General features: G+C 51.0%; 1 protein-coding gene across 1 annotated transcript in view; it reads left to right on the top strand.

The window, feature by feature from the left end:
- Nucleotides 1–2238: 2238 nt before the first annotated feature.
- The window catches only part of Pgant5 (polypeptide N-acetylgalactosaminyltransferase 5), an 863494-nt gene continuing 838676 nt past the window's right edge, over nucleotides 2239–27056 (top strand). The window contains exon 1 of the mRNA XM_071683219.1: nucleotides 2239–2837. The gene's annotated coding sequence lies outside the window, so the exon portion shown is untranslated. The remainder of the gene's footprint in view (nucleotides 2838–27056) is intronic.

A 27056-nucleotide genomic window follows, 5' to 3' on the forward strand; every position in this document is an offset into this window, starting at 1 on the left:
TTTTAGGCTGGAGGGGACAGGAGGAGGTTGAAACCAACACGGCAACATCAAGCAGCACGAGCCATACATCCTCGGAGCTCGGTGAGGCACACCATCTGGAGTGGACGGACCGTCTGTCTTCTTATGATAACCTCCCAGCTTCATGAAGTGGGCCAGCCACACACACACACACACACACACACACACACACACACACACACACACACACACACACTACCTCTTTTAGGAAGACGTGTTAGTGGGTGCTTGCTTGTGTGTGTGGGGAGGTTTGGCAGGGTGCAGAGACATGGAACATGATTCTCTGGTTCGGCATAGCCAGAAGGGTGGGTGTGTGTGTGGGGGGTTTGCTGGCTGGCTGTTTCTTTATTATGCAGTGTCGTGCTGTGTGCACGGCCTGCAGCCAGCCAGCCCGTCTGGTGAGGGAGGAGACGGAGGAGGTGGGGTGAGGGTTTGGTCGAGTTCATTGGACGCTAACAGATCAAAGTTCGGGGTAGATGTATCTCTGTTTGGTCGGGCGACGACGGTACAGTACATTTGACCGTAACCCTCAAGGATCAGTTCATAGATCATCATACTCCTTAAAAGGTAGTACCGTCGTGATAAAGGGTCGTAGAGTCGTACTCATGAGTCGTACTTAGATTTTAGGAACGAGAATAGGTATCTCTTTTGTTTTTTTAATATGAGTTTGATTAAATGCTACACATTGATGACTCGTCTGTGAGGTATTGTACCTTCTTTGATCCATATAAGTATGGTTTGCTGTATACAGACAAGTCGTCTTATTGGACCAAATAGGCCCTGTGACTCTTTTCCTTGTATACATATTTCTTTGGGTTTACCTGTAGCATATGTCTGCTGTCGTTGCTTCATACTATATCTTCTATCCTCTGGTGTCTTTTTTTTTCCTATTGTCTTCCATGATCAAGATGTCTACCTGGTCCAGTTGCTCTCCATGTCTCCTTCTGGACCGCTGGAATTCTTGGTATCCTGGTCCGTTAGGTTCAGAGGTCCACCCTCCCCCCTTGTTCATCCATAGTTCACCTCTCTGTCTGTGTAATCTTTTCCCTCGTCGTCCCCTGGTTTATTCCGTTCGTTGTTCCAAATGTTTTCTCGTGCACTCGAATCACGCTGTCGACTGGTTCAATCCTTGGTTATGGTCTATTATGATGCGGTCATCTGTTTCAGCGGTCCATTGGCCTACTTGTCCCGTCGTTCCCATGGTTCAGTCTCTCTCTCTCTCTCTCTCTCTCTCTCTCTCTCTCTCTCTCTCTCTCTCTCTCTAATCGTAGCACCTGATTGGTTGACTCGTAGAGGTCCGGCTGTACGGTTCATTAACCCACATGCACACGGTGGGAAAGGAGGGAGGAAGAGGAGGAGGAGGAGGAGGAGGGCCGGGGGAAAACAAAAAAAAAAAAAAGGAAAATGTTGTTTGATGGTTTATCTGCCGACTGCTTTTGACACCAGTGACAACAACTTCCACCAGCTTCGTTACAGACAAACTCAACCGTAGGAATTCTTGGTAAATATTTATCTGGCACCCTGTATCTACGTTGATGTTCAGCCTCTGTCCTTACCAATAACGTACCCGTTGATCAGTACAGGTGATGGGATGTAAAAGAAGTCAATTTGCAAGCGCGCAGGAAGTGGTTTTATGATAAAATACAAGTGGGTGATTTGGAGCGCACATCAGCTGTGTGATGTGACGTCTGGCGAGATATGGCATGCTGGAGCAGTGCCCCGGGGAAACAGTGTCGAATGGCAAAGTTTGAGTATCATTTTTTTTTTTTCTGCGCCGTGTTTCATGGTGTATTAACGCCCTGTCGAATCTAAATTCCAGCTTTTTTTGCTTTTGTAATCACCATTTCACTGGTGCATATGTTATCTATCTGGAAATTTAGAATGAGGGAGAGGAGGAAGTTATGTCGGTGGGATTCGAACGGCCAATTGTTGGAAGACCGTGTGAGGGGGGGGTGTGGGAGTGGTGTGTGTGTGTGTTCCACAACTAGATTTTCCCCCCTGAATACGTCTTCCAAGTGTTTGTAAAAAGGTTAACGAGACATGCCATGTTTACATTACGCCGGCTATTCAAAACAGGAAGATTGAGGCCACGTGGCAACCGCGCAGGATCCCTTCGACTGTATCCCTGGCGGCTGTGTGTGTGTGTGTGTGTGTGTGTGTGTCCCCCTCCCACACCGCCACCCTCCCCTCCGACTCATCCCAGCCAGTGTATGAGTGGAGCTCGCCGAGGGTGGACTGTCTGTCGCTCGTTCTCGCCGACTGACACCTCCCCGCTCCATCTCCATTTCTGGTGGGTGTCCTGCGGTGTCATGGCACGCGTGTAGCGCCGGATACCACCCACAACCTTTGTGCCACCGTGTCCTGGTTGTAGTTCGGCTGCCGGAAGGTACAGAAAGGAAATTCCCTAGCCGGAGGTGATAGAGTGGTGGCGGTGTGTGTGTGTGTGTGTGTTTGCGGTGACCGACGATATTTCGAAGCAGCAGCAGCGGCGGCCCTCCTACTCTCTCTCTCTCTCTCCGACGCGTTACGCTCGGTAGAACATAAGGTGAAGAACACCTCTTGGTTTATAGAGGGGGTTTGTGTTTCCGCAAGAGAAAATTCTATAAAGGGAGAGTGAGTGTTCGACGACGCACGGGGGATCTGGAAAGCCTCGTGTGCTGGGGAGACGTGGTATCGGCCAGAGGCAGTGTGGACGACGTTGGCTTGCATCAGTGAGCGTCAGGGGCAGCGGCTGACGGTCGCCAGGTGCAGCATTTCCTTTTAACACCTGTTGGCCTCTCCCTACGGCTGCTGGAACTCTTCCCACTCCAGATAAAAAGGTGCGTATTCCACTCTCGTGTCTCGAGGTTTACTCCACCAGCCCTTCCTGCAGTGTGAGGGAAATGATTTAGGTCTGGCTAAGGGGGAAACTGGAAACACTGCCCTTCGCTGTGTGAGGTGTGTGTGTGTGTCCAGGTATAAGGTGTGGCGAGCCATGGTGCCGTTGCCATCACACGTGGCAATTAAATTGACATCCTTGGCTTCATTCTCCTCTCCCAGGGGAGCTGGGAGGTTGCTGGATGTGGTGGGGGTTGTAGTAGTAAGTGATGCGATGGAGAGCTGCTGGAGTGTGGAGGATGCGTGAAAGTTTATAAATGCTTCAGGAATTGAGAGCATTATTATTATTCCTGGGTGCCAACTGGCATACCAGTGTGACAGATGCAAGTATTGCCGGGAACATTCGAACAAGTGGGTTCGATTATATGAAGTGTTGCTTTTTTTCCCTCGAAGTTTGTGAATGTTTGTGGTTCTGGAGTCAGGGATGTCTTTTTATCATAATTCCAACCAAGACTTGACATGATAACTGCCCATTGTTTTCAACCTCCCCATCTTAAGGTTTGTTTCATCACAGCTCATAGTCATTCAGTTCAAAAAAAGATGTGTGGCTTAACAGAAGCGAGTAAAGAGGATGACGCAAGCATTTCTTGGGAAATAGCAGTGTGGGGGACAATAGGAAAAAAAAAATTGTTTTACAAGTGTCCTATGTTCTTTCATACGATAATGCACTTTACTGGTATGTTCACTCGAGTTCACCTTAGGCTAAATCCATTGCATAACGTCAGTTGAACATATTGCAGAGTAAATTGCTTGCATCCCTATTGAACTTTCCCTCCCTCCACCCTACCCCCGCCCTCCTCCCCCCAGGCTGATAGTTACTTTTAGGTGAATGAGAGTTGAAAGACATCACAACAATGGGGACTTGGAACATATATTTCACTCGCATTCAGTTACCCCGACAGTGGAGACCATTTGTCCCGTGCATGACGGAGGGGGAGGGAGGTGAGCGAAGAGCGGGTCACATTGCCATGTTGCGGAGGCCAGACGTGAGTCGTACTCCCCCCCTTCGGTCTGCTGCTGGCGTGGATGGAGTTCCATCGACACGTAATACGTCATGACCCCTAACACGTGCAAAGCTGTTACCTCTCCATGGCAGCGGTAATTGCCTACCTTGTCGTCCCCATGTTTACGTTCACACTTAGGGTGATACAGCTCTCGGTAGCAATCAATTTTGAGGAATTATCTCGTGGTTTGGCGGGGTACCACTTGTCTCGTTTTATCCGCGCGGTGGTGTAAATCCATGTGTAGCTTTTAGTTGCGACACGTGTTCATTTTCAGTGTGTGTGTGTGTGTGTGTGTGTGTGTGTGTGTCTCCAGCTGTGGGCCCACCAGCGTGCCGGGCCCGTATCAGATAACGTATGATGTAGTTCTGCGTGTCACTGTGTGTTATCATCGTTCCTATCTAGATGTGTCTAATCGTCTGTTTACATGTACTTTGTGAAGGGAGGTTTTAGTGGGGTTTTTTTCCTTGTCCCTACATTATGTACCACGTATATTACTGTACTTCTTGAGGTCTTACCTTACCTTACGATGGTTTCGGAGGTCATCTACCTCCCACAGCTGGTTCTGGGACCTTGCCTTACCATACGTATACCTTACGATAGTTTTGGAGGTCTTCTACCCCCCCACAGCTGGGCCTGGCATCTTACCTTACGATGGTTTTGGAGGTCTTCTACCCCCCACAGCTGGGTCTGGCACCTTACCTTACGTATACCTTACGATGGTGTCGGAGGTCGTCTACCCCAGCAGCTCTTGTCTTCAACCAAGCTGTAGTGTGTTGCTCCTCCGCTCATTCAGACTTGAGGGTCGGCGGAGGTTCATAGGCCTCCCGCTATACAGCACAGCACAAGGGAGCTAAGTATGGTAATGAAGAGTGGCGGTGGTCGGGGCCCATCCGTACTTAAGCGTTAACGGACGCCGTTTACATTAAGGTGGGTCGGGTGCAGAGTGTGCATACATTATTAGGTTTCCGACGTCATGTAAGCGCCCCCTTCTCACACACCGGTGGTGTGATGCTCTGACTTGCCTTTCGTAGAGAGGGAAGTGGACGGCGATATGTGTGGACCGTTGGGAAGTGCGGGTGTGAGGGAGAGGGAATGTCTTGTCTCTCTAATTTTAAGGGATTTGCCTGTTATCTTCCGCCCTATTTGTTTAAGGGCTAGTTAGTATCTTCATGCTCAAAAGGGGGGCTCCCTTATCTTCGAGGGCTCGTGTACTCTCGTTCTCGAGGGTTCGTCCCTACGTGCTCATTGGGGCCCTTATCAAAGTCTCGTGTGCCTTTAACGTTCAAGGGATCGCACCTTCATGCTCAAGAGTCCTCTCCTTAGTGCTCGAGTGGAGGATCCCACGGCCGCACCGAAGAGATTTAAGGTCAGGAGGGGCTCCAACCCAATGCCTTCATCCCTCTGCAGGAGTTCTAGAAACAAACTCGACATTGATCTCGAGTCTTTGCGTGGTATTATGGCGCCTGGATCAATAAAACTGTCTTGCCTGATCTCTGACGAGTCGTGAGACACGGGTGGGACGGCCCTGGGACAGACGTGTCCTCAGTCGGAAGGAAGATAACCTCGTTCATACCCTCCTTCCTCTTCTCCCTCCCCCCACTCCCCTCCTCCCCCAGAGGAAGTGCTAGGCGGCTGTAAGCGAGCGGGGGAGAGACAAAGGCGGGAGTTGAGAAATTGGGGCTTTCCTAGGACCGTAGGAGCCCAGGGAAAAAGGGACGGCTTGAGATGGACATAGACAAAGGGGCATTTTTACTTGGGATTCTGTGGGTTGAAGAGGGGCTTGACTTGGACTGAGGGGGTTGAAATAGGGGCTTGGACGAGTGTAGTTGAGAAAAAGGAGCTTCGTTAGGACTATGGGAGTTGAGAAGGGGCTTCGTTAAGACTATGGGAGTTGAAAAGGGGATTCGGTAGGACTCTTGAGTTGAAAATGAGCTTCGCTAGAACTTCGGGAGTTGGAAATGGGCTTCGGTACGACTCGGGGAGTTGAAAAGGGGGCTTCGCTAGCACTCGGGGAGTTAAAAGGGGGCTTCGCTACGCCTCGGGGAGTTAAAAGGGGGCTTCGCTACGCCTCGGGGAGTTGAAAGGGGGCTTCGCTACGCCTCGGGGAGTTGAAAGGGGGCTTCGCTAGCACTCGGGGAGTTGAAAGGGGCTTCGCTACGCCTCGGGGAGTTTAAAAGGGGCTTTGCTAGGAATCGGGGAGTTAAAAGCGGGGTTTCCTACGCCTGTGAATATTGAGAAAAGGAGCTTATCAAGTACTGTAAGTTTTGAAAAGGTGACTTGACTTGGAAATTTGGGGTTGGAAAAAAAAGGGGCTTTTCCGGGAGTGGACGTTTAAAAAAAAAAAAAAAAGCTTTGTCTGGACAGCGGGCGTGAAAAGTGTTATTGGGATAATAGATGTTGAGAAAGGGACGTTAGAGGGGAAAATGCGCGTTGAAAAGGTGTGACGAAGACACCAAGAGGTGAAAAGGGGGGCCTTAGAAGGAAAATGGGCGTTGAAAGGGGTTTGACCAGGACACGAAGCGTTGAAAGGAGGAGTTTAGTAGGAAAATGGGCGTTGATAAGGCCATGACTAAGAGACTGGACGATGAAAATGGCTCTGTAACCAGGGCAGTTGGCATAGAAAAGGAGGATGTACTCCGCCAGCCCGCCAGCTCTTGTATTTTCCCGCGGGTCATCACATTGGTGCATTGTTGAATTTATCCTGTATTTTTTTTTTTTTTACTGTGAACGCACTCGCTGTCGGGGGCTGCCGTGTGTGTGTGTGTGTGTGTGTGTGTGTGTGTGAGGGGGGGTTAAGGGTGTCGGCGGCCGAGGTTGTGAAAGTGGCGGTGATATTTTGTCCAGGGCAACAGAGCCGGCCTCCCCATAGCTTCACATGAACATTTTGGGGCCTTAATGTGTGTGTGTGTGTGTGTGGTGCGCTCTACCCCTTCACCTGTGTGTTATGTGTGTGTGTGTATATATTCGTGTTCCATGTCCTGCATCGCCGTATTTTGCCAATGTTCTACATATCCGTGAGTGAATTTTTTCTCGCTGTGTGTGGATCTTGTTATATTGACGCGTTTCCCTTTACGTTGGGTTGGTATATTATGCAGTACACCCTGTCGTTTCTATTAACGCCTTATATATGATATACCCCGTCGCTCATATCGACTCGGTACATGATAGTATACCCCCCGACGTCTTCTAGCGCTATATGACTTGGAGGCTTCGTATTCTTCAGTCTATTTCAGTCTAGATTTATTCCTTTTTGTACCCCGAATTCGTTCTCAATTCTACTTTTATCCGAGGTCCCTCCATTGGCTTCCACCCACAACCCCCCCGGGCGGTGCTGTAAATGCATTGTGGTTATGTCGGCGTCCAGCTGACCGGCTGTTACATCATAACTTTCCCTTCGTTTTCCGGTTCGTTCCGGTGTTCTTCATGGGAGGCTGAGGCGAAACGACCCAATCCCACCCCACACACACACACACACACACACACACACACCGGGGCCTGGGCCCAGCTCAGGGGCTGTTGTGGCGGTCCCAGATATCTCCCCCCTGGAGATTTGACCAGGCAGTGACCATTATGAACTCTCGTTATTTCATGGAAAATCGTCCTTATTCACCGGTGCTTAACGACGGGATTTTGCCCGGAAGGTAAGGGCTATATATGTGTACCGCTCCCGGCGGGATGACATAAGAGGTACGTGGGACGAGCCGGTGTGTGTGTGTGTGGTTGGTGGAGTGTGTAGCCATCCAGCGACTCAGGTGTGGGTGGGTGAGGCAGTGAGGGGAAAAGACCGCTGCAAATCTAGGGGGCAAAGGAGTGACACTCGACAGCCATTTGTGGAGGGCGGCATGAGAGGGGGGCCCGTCGCCCGCCCGCCCGCCCTCTCTGCTCTGACACATCTCCATTACCGGTGTCACAACGGTGTCTTGTAGTCCTCCTCCTGTTTCTCCTCCTCCTCCTCCTCCTCCTGTTTTACTTTTCCTCTCCCTATGAAAAGGGAGAGGTGCTCCCTCCCCCATTGTTCGTCAGAGGAGGAGGAGGAGGAGGAGGGGTTTTTTTTTGGTCGCCTTCGACCGCACACAAGGGGCCGTTGTCTTCAATCGCGCCGGCATATATGTGGGATTAAACTGACGACTGTCTGTTGTGTTTGTACACTCGTGTTTGCCTCCACCCCCCCTGTCGTGTTTGCCTCCCCCCCTGTCGTGTTTGCCTCCCCCCCTGTCGTGTTTGCCTCCCCCCCTGTCGTGTTTGCCTCCCCCCCCACCTGTCTCTTAACCTTGTGTATATTTTGTCCCATGTCGTAAATCTTGTGTGAATACACACACACACACACACACACACCCCATTCCAGTCTTAAGCCAGGTTTGTGTGTGTGTGTGTGTGTGTGTGTGTGTGTGTAGAGAATGGGTATTGCGTCACTATTAGTTGTCTTTGGAGTTGATATATATCTACGGAAGTTGTCACGTATTCCTACGACCGACCAATATAAACCATTATCGCTGTCGGGTCCAGATGATCATATGGTCCAGATGATCATATGGTCCAGATGATCGTACATATGGTCGTAGTGTGAAAGTGTAATTGGTCACCGGGTCTTCGTACGTTTTTGGAGACCATCATTACACCTTGCGTCGTAAATCTAAACGGCTATCTGTACACTCCCGTTGCGTCGTAAGTCTAAACGGCTCCACTCCCGTTGCGTCGTAAGTTTGGGATCGTGGTAATGGGTGGCTTTAGGGATGTGGTAATGGGTGGCTTTTGGGATCGTGGTAATGGGTGGCTTTTGGGATCGTGGTAATGGGTGGCTTTTGGGATCGTGGTAATGGGTGGATTTTGGGATCATGGTAATGGGTGGTGGCTTTTGGGATCGTGGTAATGGGTGGATTTTGGGATCGTGGTAATGGGTGGCTTTTGGGATCGTGGTAATGGGTGGTGGCTTTTCGGATCGTGGTAATGGGTGGATTTTGGGATCGTGGTAATGGGTGGATTTTGGGATCGTGGTAATGGGTGGCTTTTGGGATCGTGGTAATGGGTGGTGGCTTTTCGGATCGTGGTAATGGGTGGATTTTGGGATCGTGGTAATGGGTGGCTTTTGGGATCGTGGTAATGGGTGGCTTTTGGGATCGTGGTAATATGTTCCTCGGCGTTTTCCCTCTTGACTACACCGCTGGGATTCAGAACTTGTGGCCCCAATGACTACGATACCATTAAGTGTACTACAGTCATGTCCACAGCCATGAAGCTACTTAAAAGAGTTTTAAGTAAACTCTGAAGTAGGGACTCTCAATGCTTTTTGCGATTTCGTCTCTGCGCTGTAAAGTGTTACAAGAAAAATGGCCTGGATGATTACCTAAAGTAAAAGAAAAAGGCTCTGTTCTAATGGTTTCAGTACCATCTGGGTTTACCTTCAGTTACCTTGATTATTTGTAAAGGTATACCTAAGGTAAACCGTGTACAATATACACAGCAAGGAGGTGGTAGAGGACTAGATCAACTCTGTCCATAACGAGTTTACCACTGGAATTAAGAAGAGTTTACCACTGGAATTAAGAAGAGTTTACCCCTGGAATTGAGACGAGTTTACCCCTGGAATTGAGACGAGTTTACCCCTGGAATTGAGACGAGTTTACCACTGGAATTAAGAAGAGTTTACCACTGGAATTGAGAAGAGTTTACCACTGGAATTGAGAAGAGTTTACCACTGGAATTGAGAAGAGTTTACCACTGGAATTGAGAAGAGTTTACCACTGGAATTGAGAAGAGTTTACCACTGGGATTGAGAAGAGTTTGCCACTGGGATTGAGAAGAGTTTGCCACTGGGATTGAGAAGAGTTTGCCACTGGGATTAAGACGAGTTTGCTACTGGGATTAAGACGAGTTTGCTACTGGGATTAAGACGAGTTTACCACTGGAAGTGAGACGAGTTTGCCACTGGAAGTGAGACGAGTTTGCCGCTGGAATTGAGACGAGTTTACCGCTGGAATTGAGACGAGTTTACCACGAATTAAGACTAGTTTACCACTGTTTCCCACTGAAGCCAGGTCCGTGTTATCATTCATAGGAGAACGGTAGGGTCTCCTGGTGTTATCATATGCTACAGGAAATGACAAGGTCGTTATCTGTTATGAGGTGTAGTGCAGGTCGAGGTCACGCTGCCAGTGTTACGGCGTCACTTAAAGCAGGTCGGGGCCCCATCGAACACCCCCCCACCCTCTTTACTCCGTCACATACGATAGGCTGGGCCTGGAGAGACATGTTACGTCGTCACACGAGAGAGGCTTGTAACGAAAAAGTGTTACGGCGTCACGCGGAGACAGGTCGGGCCTGCAGAGCCATGTTACGTCGTTACGCGAGAGAGAGGCGCCAGGCCTGTAACGAAAAAGTGTTACGGCGTCACGCGGAGACAGGTCGGGCCTGCAGAGCCATGTTACGTCGTTACGCGAGAGAGAGGCGCCAGGCCTGTAACGAAAAAGTGTTACGGCGTCACGCGGAGACAGGTCGGGCCTGCGGAGTTACCAGCGTTACGCCTTCACATTGGACTGGGTCATCAGTCTCCCAAGGCCAACGATATCCCATAATGAAGGTTAGATTGCTCCAAGTTAATCAGCGTTGTTAAGTCGTTAGCCACCGGGAGCAGTTCGTAACGACCCTTGAGGAGGACGTCGACCCTTGGGTGTGATTAAATGGCCTTTGAAAGGTCGGCCTTGAACCCTGGCGGCAAGTGCATAGATGTGAGGGGCCTTTTTTTTTTTTTATATTCAAGAGTTTCTGGTAGATGGGACTCGACTTGAGTGTGAAGTGGGATGGGATGAAGTCGCTTCAAGGATCAGGTCGAGGCTCTCTCTCTCTCTCTCTCTCTCTCTCTCTCTCTCTCTCTCTCTCTCTCTCTCTCTGAGCAAAATTCATGTACGTACGAATTTCAGGACCAATAGGGCTGTATGTATACACGCGCGAGCGCGCGCCCACGAAATTAGGTAAACACTCCCACGTTAACTTTTGCGTTAGAGCAAGACCTGATGATTTTCTCTCTCTCTCTCTCTCTCTCTCTCTCTCTCTCTCTCTCTCTCAATGATGGGTCGCACAGTAATGTCTCCCAATCCATTCTTATCTGGACTTTGTTGTCTTTCAACCTCGTTCTTGACCCTGAGGGAGAAGGAGGAGGAGGAAGAAGGAAGAGTAGGAAGAGGAGGAGGGAGGAAGAGGTGACGCAAAGTGTCGTTAGGTCGACGCGTCGGTGTGCTCTTTCGGTACGTCTGGCCGAGCCCTGAATCCGTTTTCTTTGGGATTTTTTTTTCATTTTTTCCCCGTTATTTGATCACTTTCATTTTTTTCTTAATTCTGGGTGTGTGTGTTTGGTGGATGTTTTGATGGCGTTCGATTTGGTGGTGTTATTGGAAGGTGATTTAATTAGTCCTTGATTCGAGGCCGCGTTGAATGATTGGCTCCGTCTAATCTGTCCTTGATTCGATATTGGCTCTCTCTAATCTGTACTGATTAGATGCGGTGTTCAGTGATTGGCTCCGTCTAATCTGTCCTTGATTCGATATTGCGTTGAATGATTGGCTCCGTCTAATCAGTCCATGATTCGATATTGCGTTGAATGATTGGCTCCGTCTAATCTGTACTTGATTTGATATTGCGTCGAAATGATTGGCTCTCTCTAATCTGTACTGATTAGATGCGGCGTTCAGTGATTGGCTCCGTCTAATCAGTCCATGATTCGATATTGCGTCGAAATGATTAGCTCCGTCTAATCAGTCCTTGAATCGACGTGGCGTTGGATTAATGATTGGCTCCGTCTTTTTTGATTCGGTGCCGTGCTGGAAAAGATACGTTTAGCGCAACATCCCTCGACTCTCTTTTACTGGCATATAAGCTGCCCCTCCTCCACCACACACACACACACACACACACACACACACACACACACACACACACACACACACACACACATCCCCCCGAACTCCTTTTCCCTTGGTCTACATAAGGGGGACAAGTCATGAGCGAGGATCGTCCACAAATTTGTGCCTGGCTGGTTTGCATGTTCGCCCGTGTCCTGTCTTTAACGAGGGGAGAGAGAGAGAGAGAGAGAGAGAGAGAGAGAGAGAGAGAGAGAGAGAGAGAGAGAGAGAGAGAGAGAGAGAGAGAGAGAGTGCGCCTGAGGGCACCTGGGTTTGTAGCGGGGGAAACCAGACTGAATTGGTCCGCCTCATATTTCTAGGAGGGACGTATATTCCCCCCCCCCTAGGCGAATCCTACCATGGGAAATTGGTCAGTCGATCATGTATGTATGTATGTATCCCTCCTGTGTGTGTTTGTTTTTTTGTGTGTGTCTTAATTTTATGATGGTCATCAGAATCGTGACGTTTAATTACCGCATTTTGGAAATGAGGGGTATTATTGTGTGTCTTTTTGCACCTGGGCCAAGCTTAAATGGAGGGTCTGGTAGTGATGCCTATCATGTGTGCGTGTGTGTGTGTGTGTGTGTGTGTGTGTGTGTGTGTGTGTGTGGTTGATACTTAAAATGATTTTTTTTTTTTTTTTAATACTTATGATGTTTTTATGGTATATTTTTTGGTAGCTATGATATGTTTTGGACTATTTTGGATGCCGGTTTTTTGGTATTTTTAATACACGGGTTTTTTGGGTATGTTTTTGATATTGTTTTATGTTTTTATACGTATAATATTTATGGTTTAATGTTTTATATCTAAAGTGTCTTTTTTTGGGAGAGGAGTATTACTGGACATGTTAGATGTCTTATCCTCTATGGAAGAGGAGTAACACGGGACATATTAGACAGTGTTTTACGTTATCGTTCTTATGCTACAGTCAAATAGAACGTCTGTTACACCTAGTGTCGCTCCCTTCCCCCAGGGGTGATGTACACAGACTTGAATAAGGTTCCTGTTTTAATCTGTGCATCGCCTTCAGGTAGTTGTTCATCCACAAGTAGCTCTTATCTACTCATCTACCGGGTTATCTTCTTTTTCCTCTCTGTCTGGCATAAGATGTCTTCTAGGAAGCACCCATGCCCTTCGAGTACGTGTAATCATACCTCCGCCTCCATCGACGACTGAGTAACTCTTACGAGGGTCTGGCTTGGGGGGGCCCCTCGATGTATAAGATGTATACAAAGGGTTTATAGACTGTATAGCGAGGCTCTGGTTTCTACTAGTAGTTCCTGGTGTACAGTAGTCGTCGTCGCCCCTCCCTTCCCCTCGGTGGTTTCTACAGGTCTTCTGTGTGCGAAAGTACCTCCCGTGGTACAGTAGCCGTTCCCAACCCCCTTCAGTGGTTTCTACAGGTCGTCTGTGTGCGAAAGTAGTTCCCGTGGTACAGTAGTCGTCCCCTCCCTTCCCTCAGTGGTTTCTACAGGTCGTCTGTGTGCGAAAGTAGTTCCCGTGGTACAGTAGCCGTTCCCAACCCCCTTCAGTGGTTTCTACAGGTCGTCTGTGTGCGAAAGTAGTTCCCGTGGCATACCGAAAGTGCCCCGTCAGTGTTACAGAAGAGGGACAGTACACGTATAGTCTACACTACATGTTGGATTGAATTCCTTTGCCTCTCCAGGTTCACAGGGGAACACGGAGGCCCACAAGTGTGTCAGGAGGTCCAGACTCTCATCCCCTGGTGCACAGTGGTACGGCCCTTGAGCACGGCTTCTTGGGGTGCAAAGGGCGCGACGTTTGACCCCATACCCTCAAGGGTCGTCGGATCACGCGCCAAAGGCCTTGTGATCCGACCAAAGAAAAGGGTCGATCGACCGTCATGCTCTAGCCTCAAGCTGGTCGAGTCAGAGGTGACTCATTCTGGTCGATGTTGATGCTATTTTTTTTTCTTCCAACCCATTTCCGTCAGGCGTTTGAAGGGGGGTTATTGGAGGGGGTTTATGGAGACGGTGTGAATGTTCCGCGTCCCCTATACTCCAAAGGAGTTCGTATATAATGTCTTGTGGTCGCCTGATTATAAATACGTTGTTCATCGTGTGGGTTAGCAGATGTTCTTTTGTTTCGAGATTATGACCTCCCTACACCTCCGGAGGTGCGGGCCCTATGCTGTAGGGCGGCCTAAAGCCGGTGGTGAGGGACCTAAGCATTGGGCCTAGGGGGGATTTGGCTTATCCCAAATCCGGCCCCCCATGGGCTAGCAATGGTCAGCTACGCTGGGGTTCGAAGCGCCTTTCCTTTCTCGGGGTTTTGACCTGGTTTTGCGCGAGGAAGGGGATTTTTGCGACGCGAGATTTGGCAGTGTTGCCCTTGGACATGTTGTTTGTGGTAATATGAGATAGATAGATAGATAGATAGATAGATAGATAGAGAGAGAGAGAGAGAGAGAGAGAGAGAGAGAGAGAGAGAGAGAGAGAGAGAGAAGCTGATGTACACCATACCCACCAGACAGGTTTCACGTTGCACTGAGGGAGTGATATCAAATGCCGCGTTTCAGTGTATATATATATATATATATATATATATATATATATATATATATATATATATATATATATATATATATATATTATACATATTCGCCATTTCCTGCGTTAGCGAGGTAGCGTTAAGAACAGAGGACTAAGCCTTAGAGGGAATATCCTCACTTGGCCCTTTCTTCTTTTAGAAAAAGTAAAACGGGAGGGGAGGATTTCCAGCCCCCCGCTCCCTCCCCTTTTAGTCGCCTTCTGAGACATGCAGGGCTTACGTGGGAAGTATTCTTTCTTCCCTATCCCCAGGGCTATATATATATATATATATATATATATATATATATATATATATATATATATATATTTTTATTTTTTTTTGTTTTGTTTTGTTTTGTTTTTTCGGTCATTTAGAATGCCTCCTGAATGTATTTTTGTTGTTGTTGTTGTTGTAATGAACATGGATATGTTGTGATTACCCGTGCATACGTTATAATATTTTGTGATTACCCGTGCATACGTTATAATATTTTGTGATTACCCGTGCATACGTTATAATATTTTGTGATTACCCGTGCATACGTTATAATATTTTGTGATTACCCGTGCATACGTTATAATATTTTGTGATTACCCGTGCATACGTTATAATATTTTGTGATTACCCGTGCATACGTTATAATATTTTGTGATTACCCGTGCATACGTTATAATATTTTGTGATTACCCGTGCATACGTTATAATATTTTGTGATTACCCGTGCATACGTTATAATATTTTGTGGTTACCCGTGCATACGTTATAATATTTTGTGATTACCCGTGCATACGTTATAATATTTTGTGATTACCCGTGCATACGTTATAATATTTTGTGGTTACCCGTGCATACGTTATAATTACGGTACTTGCCTTGTAATTATCGCGCGGATGCTCCGTGATAACCGGGAATGCTTTCTGATTATCCTGCCTACTTACTCCTTTTTTTTTTTTCTTCTTTTTAAGTAGTTTGCATACGTTGCATTTATATCATCAGGACCACTATTTTTACCCAAACTCCATATCTCTCTGAGAGAGAGAGAGAGAGAGAGAGAGAGAGAGAGAGAGAGAGAGAGAGAGAGAGAGAGAGAGAGAGACCCCCGTCGCTCACAGCACGTCCACGTAAATGGACAAGAAAGATGGTATTGGAATTAAGAGAGCTGGGTTGCACACAGCATTGGCATTATCCTGCCTACTTACTCCTTTTTTTTTTCTTCTTTTTAAGTAGTTTGCATACGTTGCATTTATATCAGGACCACTATTTTTACCCAAACTCTATATATCTGAGAGAGAGAGAGAGAGAGAGAGAGAGAGAGAGAGAGAGAGAGAGAGAGAGAGAGAGAGACCCCTCGTCGCTCACAGCACGTCCACGTAAATGGACAAGAAAGATGGTATTGGAATTAAGAGAGCTGGGTTACACACAGCATTGGCTCGAGGGGCTTTACAGTGCAACTCGCCATGGAAATGACTAGTCTGAATGGGGTTGTGTATTGAAGGGAGGTTGGAATCTGTCGAACAACCTACCTTCAGGTTCTGAAACCACTTTGATGTGGGGTTGGCCAGCGGCAGCGGGTGGGGGCAGGTCGTGGCAAAAGATGGCGTAGGATCGGGCGCGACCCAGAGGCCGTAATGGCATGGTTTATATAAAGCTTGTTGGAAAGCTTAGGCTGGAGCGCTTGTATGAGCAATTGGCTCGTTGCAGAGACTGATCGTAGAGTTAATAAAATGTGGACAGATATTTTTTTTAGACAGGTTTAGAGCGCAGTGCGATAGAGATGTTTCCATAGATTGGAACCCGTCCGTGTAAAACTGCTGAACAAATGGGTAATATCACACACACACACACACACACACACACACACACACACACACACACACACACACACACACAGGGGGGGTCTATTACATCTTGCTACACTGATATTAACGCAAGTGTTAGACTCATGTGTCTCCTAGTCTACCCTGATTGAAAGACGGTCCACTTCCCTGCCTCGAAAGCATTCGCCAAGGTTCATGGCAAATTGATTGTCTGTCATTACTCTAGACAAAATTACTGAAGAATTAGTGTCTGAAACGATTGTTTTTTTTTTTTTCATCGTTAAAAGCTTCCGAGATGAGCTGCAGGATTATGTCTCGTAGTGAAAGACTGCTGGATGCAGCCTTGACGTTTTGGCTTCAACCAGTGCGACGCCTGGTTACTGGACGCTCGTAGGGAAGTGTTAAGAGAGACGGAGAGGTGATGTCTGTTTCCTTCCTTGCACGGCTGAGCTTAGGGACGACTCTAGCTCGTGGCCCGAGGCAAGTCAAAGCTGTGAACACGGTGACGTCTGTTTCTTTTCCTACAATTCTAAGCTTTGGAACTTTCAGCCTCATGCCATTCGTCTAAACTAAGACTCCTTTTTTTTTTCTTCTTTTTTTTTTTTTTTAGGGAAGGTTTTACAACCCTAACAAAACTCTTCGGGTTCATTTAACCTTTTTTCCTCTGGACATATATGTCTATCTATCTACCACCTCTTCATGTAAGGTTTGGGCTTGGCGAGGCCTTCAGTTTCATAACAGGAGCTGTAGATAACGAAATGAAAAATGTATTGATGACATGTGAGGTAATTTTGGTCTTCATTGAGAGTGATTAGGAGGGGTGGAGGGAAGAATATTGCATAGCAACATCGTTTAGTCTTGCACAGCCTGAGGGTTCTTATGTCTCCTGAAGAAGGGCTATCTGCCAGTGCATGACCGATTGATGCAAGTTTGCCTGTGTCTGCAATGACGTGCAGAGGAAGGTTGCCATGTTTCCCAGGTTCTCGTCCTGTGAAAATGGTGCTGCACGCAGGAGCAACGAGGTAGTTAGAGAGGGTGGGGGTGGTGGTGTTGAAACGATGGTATTGGCTGTGGTGAAGGGCCAGTGACCCTGTTAGGCGGTATCAGGGCCCCGCCCCCCCCCTCCCTCCCTCTTAGTAGTCATGGGGGCTGGGGCATGTGTATGTATATATGTATGAGGCCCGTATGAAGGGGAGCGGAGGAGGGGAAAGGGATGGGGGAAGGTGGGGGGCGCTGGTATGATGATTATTATTTACCGTAATGAAATGATCTCTCTCTCTCTCTCTCTCTCTCTCTCTCTCTCTCTCTCTCTCTCTCGTAATCTAATCACGTGCCCAATAACTACGCTGTGTCAGCCCCCCCTCCCCTTCTTTCATCTTCACCCAAGACTCTTAGTAGTGTAAAAAGAAAGAAGAAAAAAAAAAGAAGAAATCTGACACTCTGAAGAGAAAAAAAAAAGGGACTTTCTACCCCGGACCATCATTGTGTCTTGCTCGAGGGGAAAATAGTAAAAAAAAAATCTGGGAAAATTGTCGACAAATGAGCGACGTGGTTGAGGAGGGAGGGAGGGAGGAAGAGGTGGGTTGGTAGGGGGGCGGCGGCTTCGGGAGGGGGAAGCCGGCGACCGTCTCGTCTTGGAAGGTCAGGGGGCCTGCGGAGGGGAGGAGGGAGGGAGGGGAGGTGAGGTGAGGGAGGGGAGAAGGAGGAGGGAGGGGAGGAGGAAGAGGGAGGGGAGGAGGAAGAGGGAGGGGAGGTGAAAGAGGAGGGAGGGGAGGAGGAAGAGGGAGGGGAGGTGAAAGAGGAGGGAGGGGAGGAGGAAGAGGGAGGGGGAGGTGAAAGAGGAGGGAGGGGAGGTTGGGGTGAATGGGGGAGTGCAGCATGGGGATTGCTTGGGGGCTCAGCCACTGTCGACAGGTACGCGTTTCAGATGTTAATTATTTGACAGACACAAACTTGCTGTTTTCGTTGACACTTTTTTTTTTTCTATGGTGTTCTCTAACGTCTTGTTCGAGTCGGGTGTGTGTGTGTGTGCGTGTGTGTGTGTTTTGCGACTGTTGGAGGTAGGGAGATGGTTTAGAGGGAAGAGGAGGGTTTTTTTTTTTTGAAGGATTTTGTTGGAGAGAGAGAGAGAGAGAGAGAGAGAGAGAGAGAGAGAGAGAGAGAGAGAGAGAGAGAGAGAGAGAGGTGCACGACTCCCAGGTCGGTCTGGTAACACTGGAAGGGTCGGTTCTTGAAAGGTGTGGGGTGGTAGGGTGAAGGGGTTGGTTAGGTGGGGGGTTACGTGAGAAGACCAACTCCTGCGGGGTTTCCAGGGGTGACCTTGGTCGTTGACCTTGGAGGGTGTTTTTTTTTGTAGGGTTGAAGTTTGACCTGGGGGAGGAGATTGACCTGGGGGAGGAGATTGACCTGGGGGAGGAGATTGACCTGGGGGAGGAGATTGACCTGGGGGAGGAGATTGACCTGGGGGAGGAGATTGACCTGGGGGAGGAGATTGACCTGGGGGAGGAGATTGACCTGGGGGAGGAGATTGACCTGGGGGAGGAGATTGACCTGGGGGAGGAGATTGACCTGGGGGAGGAGATTGACCTGGGGGAGGAGATTGACCTGGGGGAGGAGATTGACCTGGGGGAGGAGATTGACCTGGGGGAGGAGATTGACCTGGGGGAGGAGATTGACCTGGGGGAGGAGATTGACCTGGGGGAGGAGATTGACCTGGGGGAGGAGATTGACCTGGGGGAGGAGATTGACCTGGGGGAGGAGATTGACCTGGGGGAGGAGATTGACCTGGGGGAGGAGATTGACCTGGGGGAGGAGATTGACCTGGGGGAGGAGATTGACCTGGGGGAGGAGATTGACCTGGGGGAGGAGATTGACCTGGGGGAGGAGATTGACCTGGGGGAGGAGATTGACCTGGGGGAGGAGATTGACCTGGGGGAGGAGATTGACCTGGGGGAGGAGATTGACCTGGGGGAGGAGATTGACCTGGGGGAGGAGATTGACCTGGGGGAGGAGATTGACCTGGGGGAGGAGATTGACCTGGGGGAGGAGATTGACCTGGGGGAGGAGATTGACCTGGGGGAGGAGATTGACCTGGGGGAGGAGATTGACCTGGGGGAGGAGATTGACCTGGGGGAGGAGATTGACCTGGGGGAGGAGATTGACCTGGGGGAGGAGATTGACCTGGGGGAGGAGATTGACCTGGGGGAGGAGATTGACCTGGGGGAGGAGATTGACCTGGGGGAGGAGATTGACCTGGGGGAGGAGATTGACCTGGGGGAGGAGATTGACCTGGGGGAGGAGATTGACCTGGGGGAGGAGATTGACCTGGGGGAGGAGATTGACCTGGGGGAGGAGATTGACCTGGGGGAGGAGATTGACCTGGGGGAGGAGATTGACCTGGGGGAGGAGATTGACCTGGGGGAGGAGATTGACCTGGGGGAGGAGATTGACCTGGGGGAGGAGATTGACCTGGGGGAGGAGATTGACCTGGGGGAGGAGATTGACCTGGGGGAGGAGATTGACCTGGGGGAGGAGATTGACCTGGGGGAGGAGATTGACCTGGGGGAGGAGATTGACCTGGGGGAGGAGATTGACCTGGGGGAGGAGATTGACCTGGGGGAGGAGATTGACCTGGGGGAGGAGATTGACCTGGGGGAGGAGATTGACCTGGGGGAGGAGATTGACCTGGGGGAGGAGATTGACCTGGGGGAGGAGATTGACCTGGGGGAGGAGATTGACCTGGGGGAGGAGATTGACCTGGGGGAGGAGATTGACCTGGGGGAGGAGATTGACCTGGGGGAGGAGATTGACCTGGGGGAGGAGATTGACCTGGGGGAGGAGATTGACCTGGGGGAGGAGATTGACCTGGGGGAGGAGATTGACCTGGGGGAGGAGATTGACCTGGGGGAGGAGATTGACCTGGGGGAGGAGATTGACCTGGGGGAGGAGATTGACCTGGGGGAGGAGATTGACCTGGGGGAGGAGATTGACCTGGGGGAGGAGATTGACCTGGGGGAGGAGATTGACCTGGGGGAGGAGATTGACCTGGGGGAGGAGATTGACCTGGGGGAGGAGATTGACCTGGGGGAGGAGATTGACCTGGGGGAGGAGATTGACCTGGGGGAGGAGATTGACCTGGGGGAGGAGATTGACCTGGGGGAGGAGATTGACCTGGGGGAGGAGATTGACCTGGGGGAGGAGATTGACCTGGGGGAGGAGATTGACCTGGGGGAGGAGATTGACCTGGGGGAGGAGATTGACCTGGGGGAGGAGATTGACCTGGGGGAGGAGATTGACCTGGGGGAGGAGATTGACCTGGGGGAGGAGATTGACCTGGGGGAGGAGATTGACCTGGGGGAGGAGATTGACCTGGGGGAGGAGATTGACCTGGGGGAGGAGATTGACCTGGGGGAGGAGATTGACCTGGGGGAGGAGATTGACCTGGGGGAGGAGATTGACCTGGGGGAGGAGATTGACCTGGGGGAGGAGATTGACCTGGGGGAGGAGATTGACCTGGGGGAGGAGATTGACCTGGGGGAGGAGATTGACCTGGGGGAGGAGATTGACCTGGGGGAGGAGATTGACCTGGGGGAGGAGATTGACCTGGGGGAGGAGATTGACCTGGGGGAGGAGATTGACCTGGGGGAGGAGATTGACCTGGGGGAGGAGATTGACCTGGGGGAGGAGATTGACCTGGGGGAGGAGATTGACCTGGGGGAGGAGATTGACCTGGGGGAGGAGATTGACCTGGGGGAGGAGATTGACCTGGGGGAGGAGATTGACCTGGGGGAGGAGATTGACCTGGGGGAGGAGATTGACCTGGGGGAGGAGATTGACCTGGGGGAGGAGATTGACCTGGGGGAGGAGATTGACCTGGGGGAGGAGATTGACCTGGGGGAGGAGATTGACCTGGGGGAGGAGATTGACCTGGGGGAGGAGATTGACCTGGGGGAGGAGATTGACCTGGGGGAGGAGATTGACCTGGGGGAGGAGATTGACCTGGGGGAGGAGATTGACCTGGGGGAGGAGATTGACCTGGGGGAGGAGATTGACCTGGGGGAGGAGATTGACCTGGGGGAGGAGATTGACCTGGGGGAGGAGATTGACCTGGGGGAGGAGATTGACCTGGGGGAGGAGATTGACCTGGGGGAGGAGATTGACCTGGGGGAGGAGATTGACCTGGGGGAGGAGATTGACCTGGGGGAGGAGATTGACCTGGGGGAGGAGATTGACCTGGGGGAGGAGATTGACCTGGGGGAGGAGATTGACCTGGGGGAGGAGATTGACCTGGGGGAGGAGATTGACCTGGGGGAGGAGATTGACCTGGGGGAGGAGATTGACCTGGGGGAGGAGATTGACCTGGGGGAGGAGATTGACCTGGGGGAGGAGATTGACCTGGGGGAGGAGATTGACCTGGGGGAGGAGATTGACCTGGGGGAGGAGATTGACCTGGGGGAGGAGATTGACCTGGGGGAGGAGATTGACCTGGGGGAGGAGATTGACCTGGGGGAGGAGATTGACCTGGGGGAGGAGATTGACCTGGGGGAGGAGATTGACCTGGGGGAGGAGATTGACCTGGGGGAGGAGATTGACCTGGGGGAGGAGATTGACCTGGGGGAGGAGATTGACCTGGGGGAGGAGATTGACCTGGGGGAGGAGATTGACCTGGGGGAGGAGATTGACCTGGGGGAGGAGATTGACCTGGGGGAGGAGATTGACCTGGGGGAGGAGATTGACCTGGGGGAGGAGATTGACCTGGGGGAGGAGATTGACCTGGGGGAGGAGATTGACCTGGGGGAGGAGATTGACCTGGGGGAGGAGATTGACCTGGGGGAGGAGATTGACCTGGGGGAGGAGATTGACCTGGGGGAGGAGATTGACCTGGGGGAGGAGATTGACCTGGGGGAGGAGATTGACCTGGGGGAGGAGATTGACCTGGGGGAGGAGATTGACCTGGGGGAGGAGATTGACCTGGGGGAGGAGATTGACCTGGGGGAGGAGATTGACCTGGGGGAGGAGATTGACCTGGGGGAGGAGATTGACCTGGGGGAGGAGATTGACCTGGGGGAGGAGATTGACCTGGGGGAGGAGATTGACCTGGGGGAGGAGATTGACCTGGGGGAGGAGATTGACCTGGGGGAGGAGATTGACCTGGGGGAGGAGATTGACCTGGGGGAGGAGATTGACCTGGGGGAGGAGATTGACCTGGGGGAGGAGATTGACCTGGGGGAGGAGATTGACCTGGGGGAGGAGATTGACCTGGGGGAGGAGATTGACCTGGGGGAGGAGATTGACCTGGGGGAGGAGATTGACCTGGGGGAGGAGATTGACCTGGGGGAGGAGATTGACCTGGGGGAGGAGATTGACCTGGGGGAGGAGATTGACCTGGGGGAGGAGATTGACCTGGGGGAGGAGATTGACCTGGGGGAGGAGATTGACCTGGGGGAGGAGATTGACCTGGGGGAGGAGATTGACCTGGGGGAGGAGATTGACCTGGGGGAGGAGATTGACCTGGGGGAGGAGATTGACCTGGGGGAGGAGATTGACCTGGGGGAGGAGATTGACCTGGGGGAGGAGATTGACCTGGGGGAGGAGATTGACCTGGGGGAGGAGATTGACCTGGGGGAGGAGATTGACCTGGGGGAGGAGATTGACCTGGGGGAGGAGATTGACCTGGGGGAGGAGATTGACCTGGGGGAGGAGATTGACCTGGGGGAGGAGATTGACCTGGGGGAGGAGATTGACCTGGGGGAGGAGATTGACCTGGGGGAGGAGATTGACCTGGGGGAGGAGATTGACCTGGGGGAGGAGATTGACCTGGGGGAGGAGATTGACCTGGGGGAGGAGATTGACCTGGGGGAGGAGATTGACCTGGGGGAGGAGATTGACCTGGGGGAGGAGATTGACCTGGGGGAGGAGATTGACCTGGGGGAGGAGATTGACCTGGGGGAGGAGATTGACCTGGGGGAGGAGATTGACCTGGGGGAGGAGATTGACCTGGGGGAGGAGATTGACCTGGGGGAGGAGATTGACCTGGGGGAGGAGATTGACCTGGGGGAGGAGATTGACCTGGGGGAGGAGATTGACCTGGGGGAGGAGATTGACCTGGGGGAGGAGATTGACCTGGGGGAGGAGATTGACCTGGGGGAGGAGATTGACCTGGGGGAGGAGATTGACCTGGGGGAGGAGATTGACCTGGGGGAGGAGATTGACCTGGGGGAGGAGATTGACCTGGGGGAGGAGATTGACCTGGGGGAGGAGATTGACCTGGGGGAGGAGATTGACCTGGGGGAGGAGATTGACCTGGGGGAGGAGATTGACCTGGGGGAGGAGATTGACCTGGGGGAGGAGATTGACCTGGGGGAGGAGATTGACCTGGGGGAGGAGATTGACCTGGGGGAGGAGATTGACCTGGGGGAGGAGATTGACCTGGGGGAGGAGATTGACCTGGGGGAGGAGATTGACCTGGGGGAGGAGATTGACCTGGGGGAGGAGATTGACCTGGGGGAGGAGATTGACCTGGGGGAGGAGATTGACCTGGGGGAGGAGATTGACCTGGGGGAGGAGATTGACCTGGGGGAGGAGATTGACCTGGGGGAGGAGATTGACCTGGGGGAGGAGATTGACCTGGGGGAGGAGATTGACCTGGGGGAGGAGATTGACCTGGGGGAGGAGATTGACCTGGGGGAGGAGATTGACCTGGGGGAGGAGATTGACCTGGGGGAGGAGATTGACCTGGGGGAGGAGATTGACCTGGGGGAGGAGATTGACCTGGGGGAGGAGATTGACCTGGGGGAGGAGATTGACCTGGGGGAGGAGATTGACCTGGGGGAGGAGATTGACCTGGGGGAGGAGATTGACCTGGGGGAGGAGATTGACCTGGGGGAGGAGATTGACCTGGGGGAGGAGATTGACCTGGGGGAGGAGATTGACCTGGGGGAGGAGATTGACCTGGGGGAGGAGATTGACCTGGGGGAGGAGATTGACCTGGGGGAGGAGATTGACCTGGGGGAGGAGATTGACCTGGGGGAGGAGATTGACACTTTGTTTTTGTTTTTCGCAGTGGTGTTTGACTCCCTGCTTGTTTGGGCGCCCTTGTCTGTACACACTCAAGTGGCACACGCTTTGAGTTTTCGTGTTCGAAGTTTGATCTCAAGCGGCAACCAATAGACTGAGTGATCAATTTTGCGTTTTATTTTTTCTTTATTCTAGTTCGTTCACGTTCTTGGTGTGCCAAGGTCAGGGAAGATTCCCCCGTGTTTTTATGATATTCTCTTAAGGAAAGGCTCAGGCATAAATGTATGTGTTTGTCGTGTTAGCAGAATCTTTTATTTTCGTGGGAAAGTTCATTTGCATAGGAATGTTGAGACCTGACCTTGCGTGTGCCTTACGATGGTGTCGGAGGTCGTCTACCCACAAACGTAGGTCGAGGACCAAAGCAGCCGATCTGCCCCATTGACCCGTTAGGCTGTTGGAGGTCGCGGACCGTAAGTCTAGCGGAACCATCGCATCCTGACTGTTCATTCCGCTTCGTAGCTTCTTGTCCCGTGAGTCTGTTACAAGATTTGGCCCCTGAACAACCCAGCTGAAGGGTAACATCGTATGGTAGCGCCATCTCTCATGGTTTCGGTGGAATAGTCATATAACGGGTCTTAAGAGTAATCGCTTCGATATACCGGTACATCAGAGGGAAACGTATGTACATGCCAAGATCATGGTAAGATATGCGTATAGTTATCATAGTAGGAAATGCACTAAAGATATGGTACATCAGAGGGAAACGTATGTACATGCCAAGATCATTGTAAAATGTGTATAGTTATCATAGTAGGAAATGCACTGAAGATATGGTACATCAGAAGGAAACGTATGTACATGCCAAGATCATTGTAAGATATGCGTATAGTTATCATAGTAGGAAATGCACTAAAGATATGGTACATCAGAGGGAAACGTATGTACATGCCAAGATCATTGTAAAATGTGTATAGTTATCATAGTAGGAAATGCACTGAAGATATGATGTACAGACTCCCCCCAAAAAGTACCGGACACCCCACGGGCCTGAAGTTCCTATTGACCTACAACTGGCCGAGCGAGACTATAACTGTATGACTTCGCTGCCTCCCTGATCACAGTTGTGAACTGCATTAGAGTGGAAGCCAAGGCGAGGTTTAATCTCGGTCGGCCACTTGTAGATAATTAGAAAATGTAAGCCCCGTGGTCCCGATACTTTTTTGTGGGAGAGTGTACGTGTGTTGCTGCGCACCATTTTCCCCTGGAGTTCAGTTTCACTACTTTCTTCCTTGATAGAGGAATGGGATCCTATAATGCTGTCGCAAGGTGCCCCTGTGCAACACTACCAGAAGCATCTGGCAAGTGTCACGATTTGTTCGTTTGGGTTTATGCCTCAATAGATGACGAGGGGAGGGGGGTCCATTTTTCTTTCCCAGGGGATGGGGTCCATTTTACTTTCCCAGGGAGGGGGTCCATTTTACTTTCCCAGGGAAGGGGGTGTCCATTTTACTTTCCCAGGGAAGGGGGGTACATTTTTCTTTCCCAGGGGAGGGGGTTCATTTTTCTTTCCCAGGGAAGGGGGGTCCATTTTATTTTCCCAGGGAAGGGGGGTCCATTTTACTTTCCCAGGGAAGGGGGGTCCATTTTACTTTCCCAGGGAAGGGGGGTCCATTTTTCTTTCCCAGGGAAGGGGGGTCCATTTTACTTTCCCAGGGAAGGGGGGTCCATTTTACTTTCCCAGGGAAGGGGGGTCCATTTTTCTTTCCCAGGGAAGGGGGGTCCATTTTACTTTCCCAGGGAAGGGGGGTCCATTTTTCTTTCCCAGGGAAGGGGGGTCCATTTTTCTTTCCCAGGGAAGGGGGGTCCATTTTACTTTCCCAGGGAAGGGGGGTCCATTTTTCTTTCCCAGGGAAGGGGGGTCCATTTTTCTTTCCCAGGGAAGGGGGGTCCATTTTTCTTTCCCAGGGAAGGGGGGTCCATTTTTCTTTCCCAGGGAAGGGGGGTCCATTTTTCTTTCCCAGGGAAGGGGGGTCCATTTTACTTTCCCAGGGAAGGGGGGTCCATTTTTCTTTCCCAGGGAAGGGGGGTCCATTTTACTTTCCCAGGGAAGGGGGGTCCATTTTTCTTTCCCAGGGAAGGGGGGTCCATTTTTCTTTCCCAGGGAAGGGGGGTCCATTTTACTTTCCCAGGGAAGGGGGGTCCATTTTTCTTTCCCAGGGAAGGGGGGTCCATTTTACTTTCCCAGGGAAGGGGGGTCCATTTTTCTTTCCCAGGGAAGGGGGGTCCATTTTTCTTTCCCAGGGAAGGGGGGTCCATTTTTCTTTCCCAGGGAAGGGGGGTCCATTTTTCTTTCCCAGGGAAGGGGGGTCCATTTTTCTTTCCCAGGGAAGGGGGGTCCATTTTACTTTCCCAGGGAAGGGGGGTCCATTTTACTTTCCCAGGGAAGGGGGGTCCATTTTTCTTTCCCAGGGAAGGGGGGTCCATTTTACTTTCCCAGGGAAGGGGGGTCCATTTTACTTTCCCAGGGAAGGGGGGTCCATTTTACTTTCCCAGGGAAGGGGGGTCCATTTTACTTTCCCAGGGAAGGGGGGTCCATTTTTCTTTCCCAGGGAAGGGGGGTCCATTTTACTTTCCCAGGGAAGGGGGGTCCATTTTTCTTTCCCAGGGAAGGGGGGTCCATTTTTCTTTCCCAGGGAAGGGGGGTCCATTTTTCTTTCCCAGGGAAGGGGGGTCCATTTTACTTTCCCAGGGAAGGGGGGTCCATTTTACTTTCCCAGGGAGGGGGTTCATTTTTCTTTCCCAGGGAAGGGGGGTCCATTTTTCTTTCCCAGGGAAGGGGGGTCCATTTTACTTTCCCAGGGAAGGGGGGTCCA

This window comes from Panulirus ornatus, chromosome 36, assembly GCF_036320965.1.
Source record: "Panulirus ornatus isolate Po-2019 chromosome 36, ASM3632096v1, whole genome shotgun sequence".
Classification (NCBI taxonomy): domain Eukaryota; kingdom Metazoa; phylum Arthropoda; class Malacostraca; order Decapoda; family Palinuridae; genus Panulirus; species Panulirus ornatus.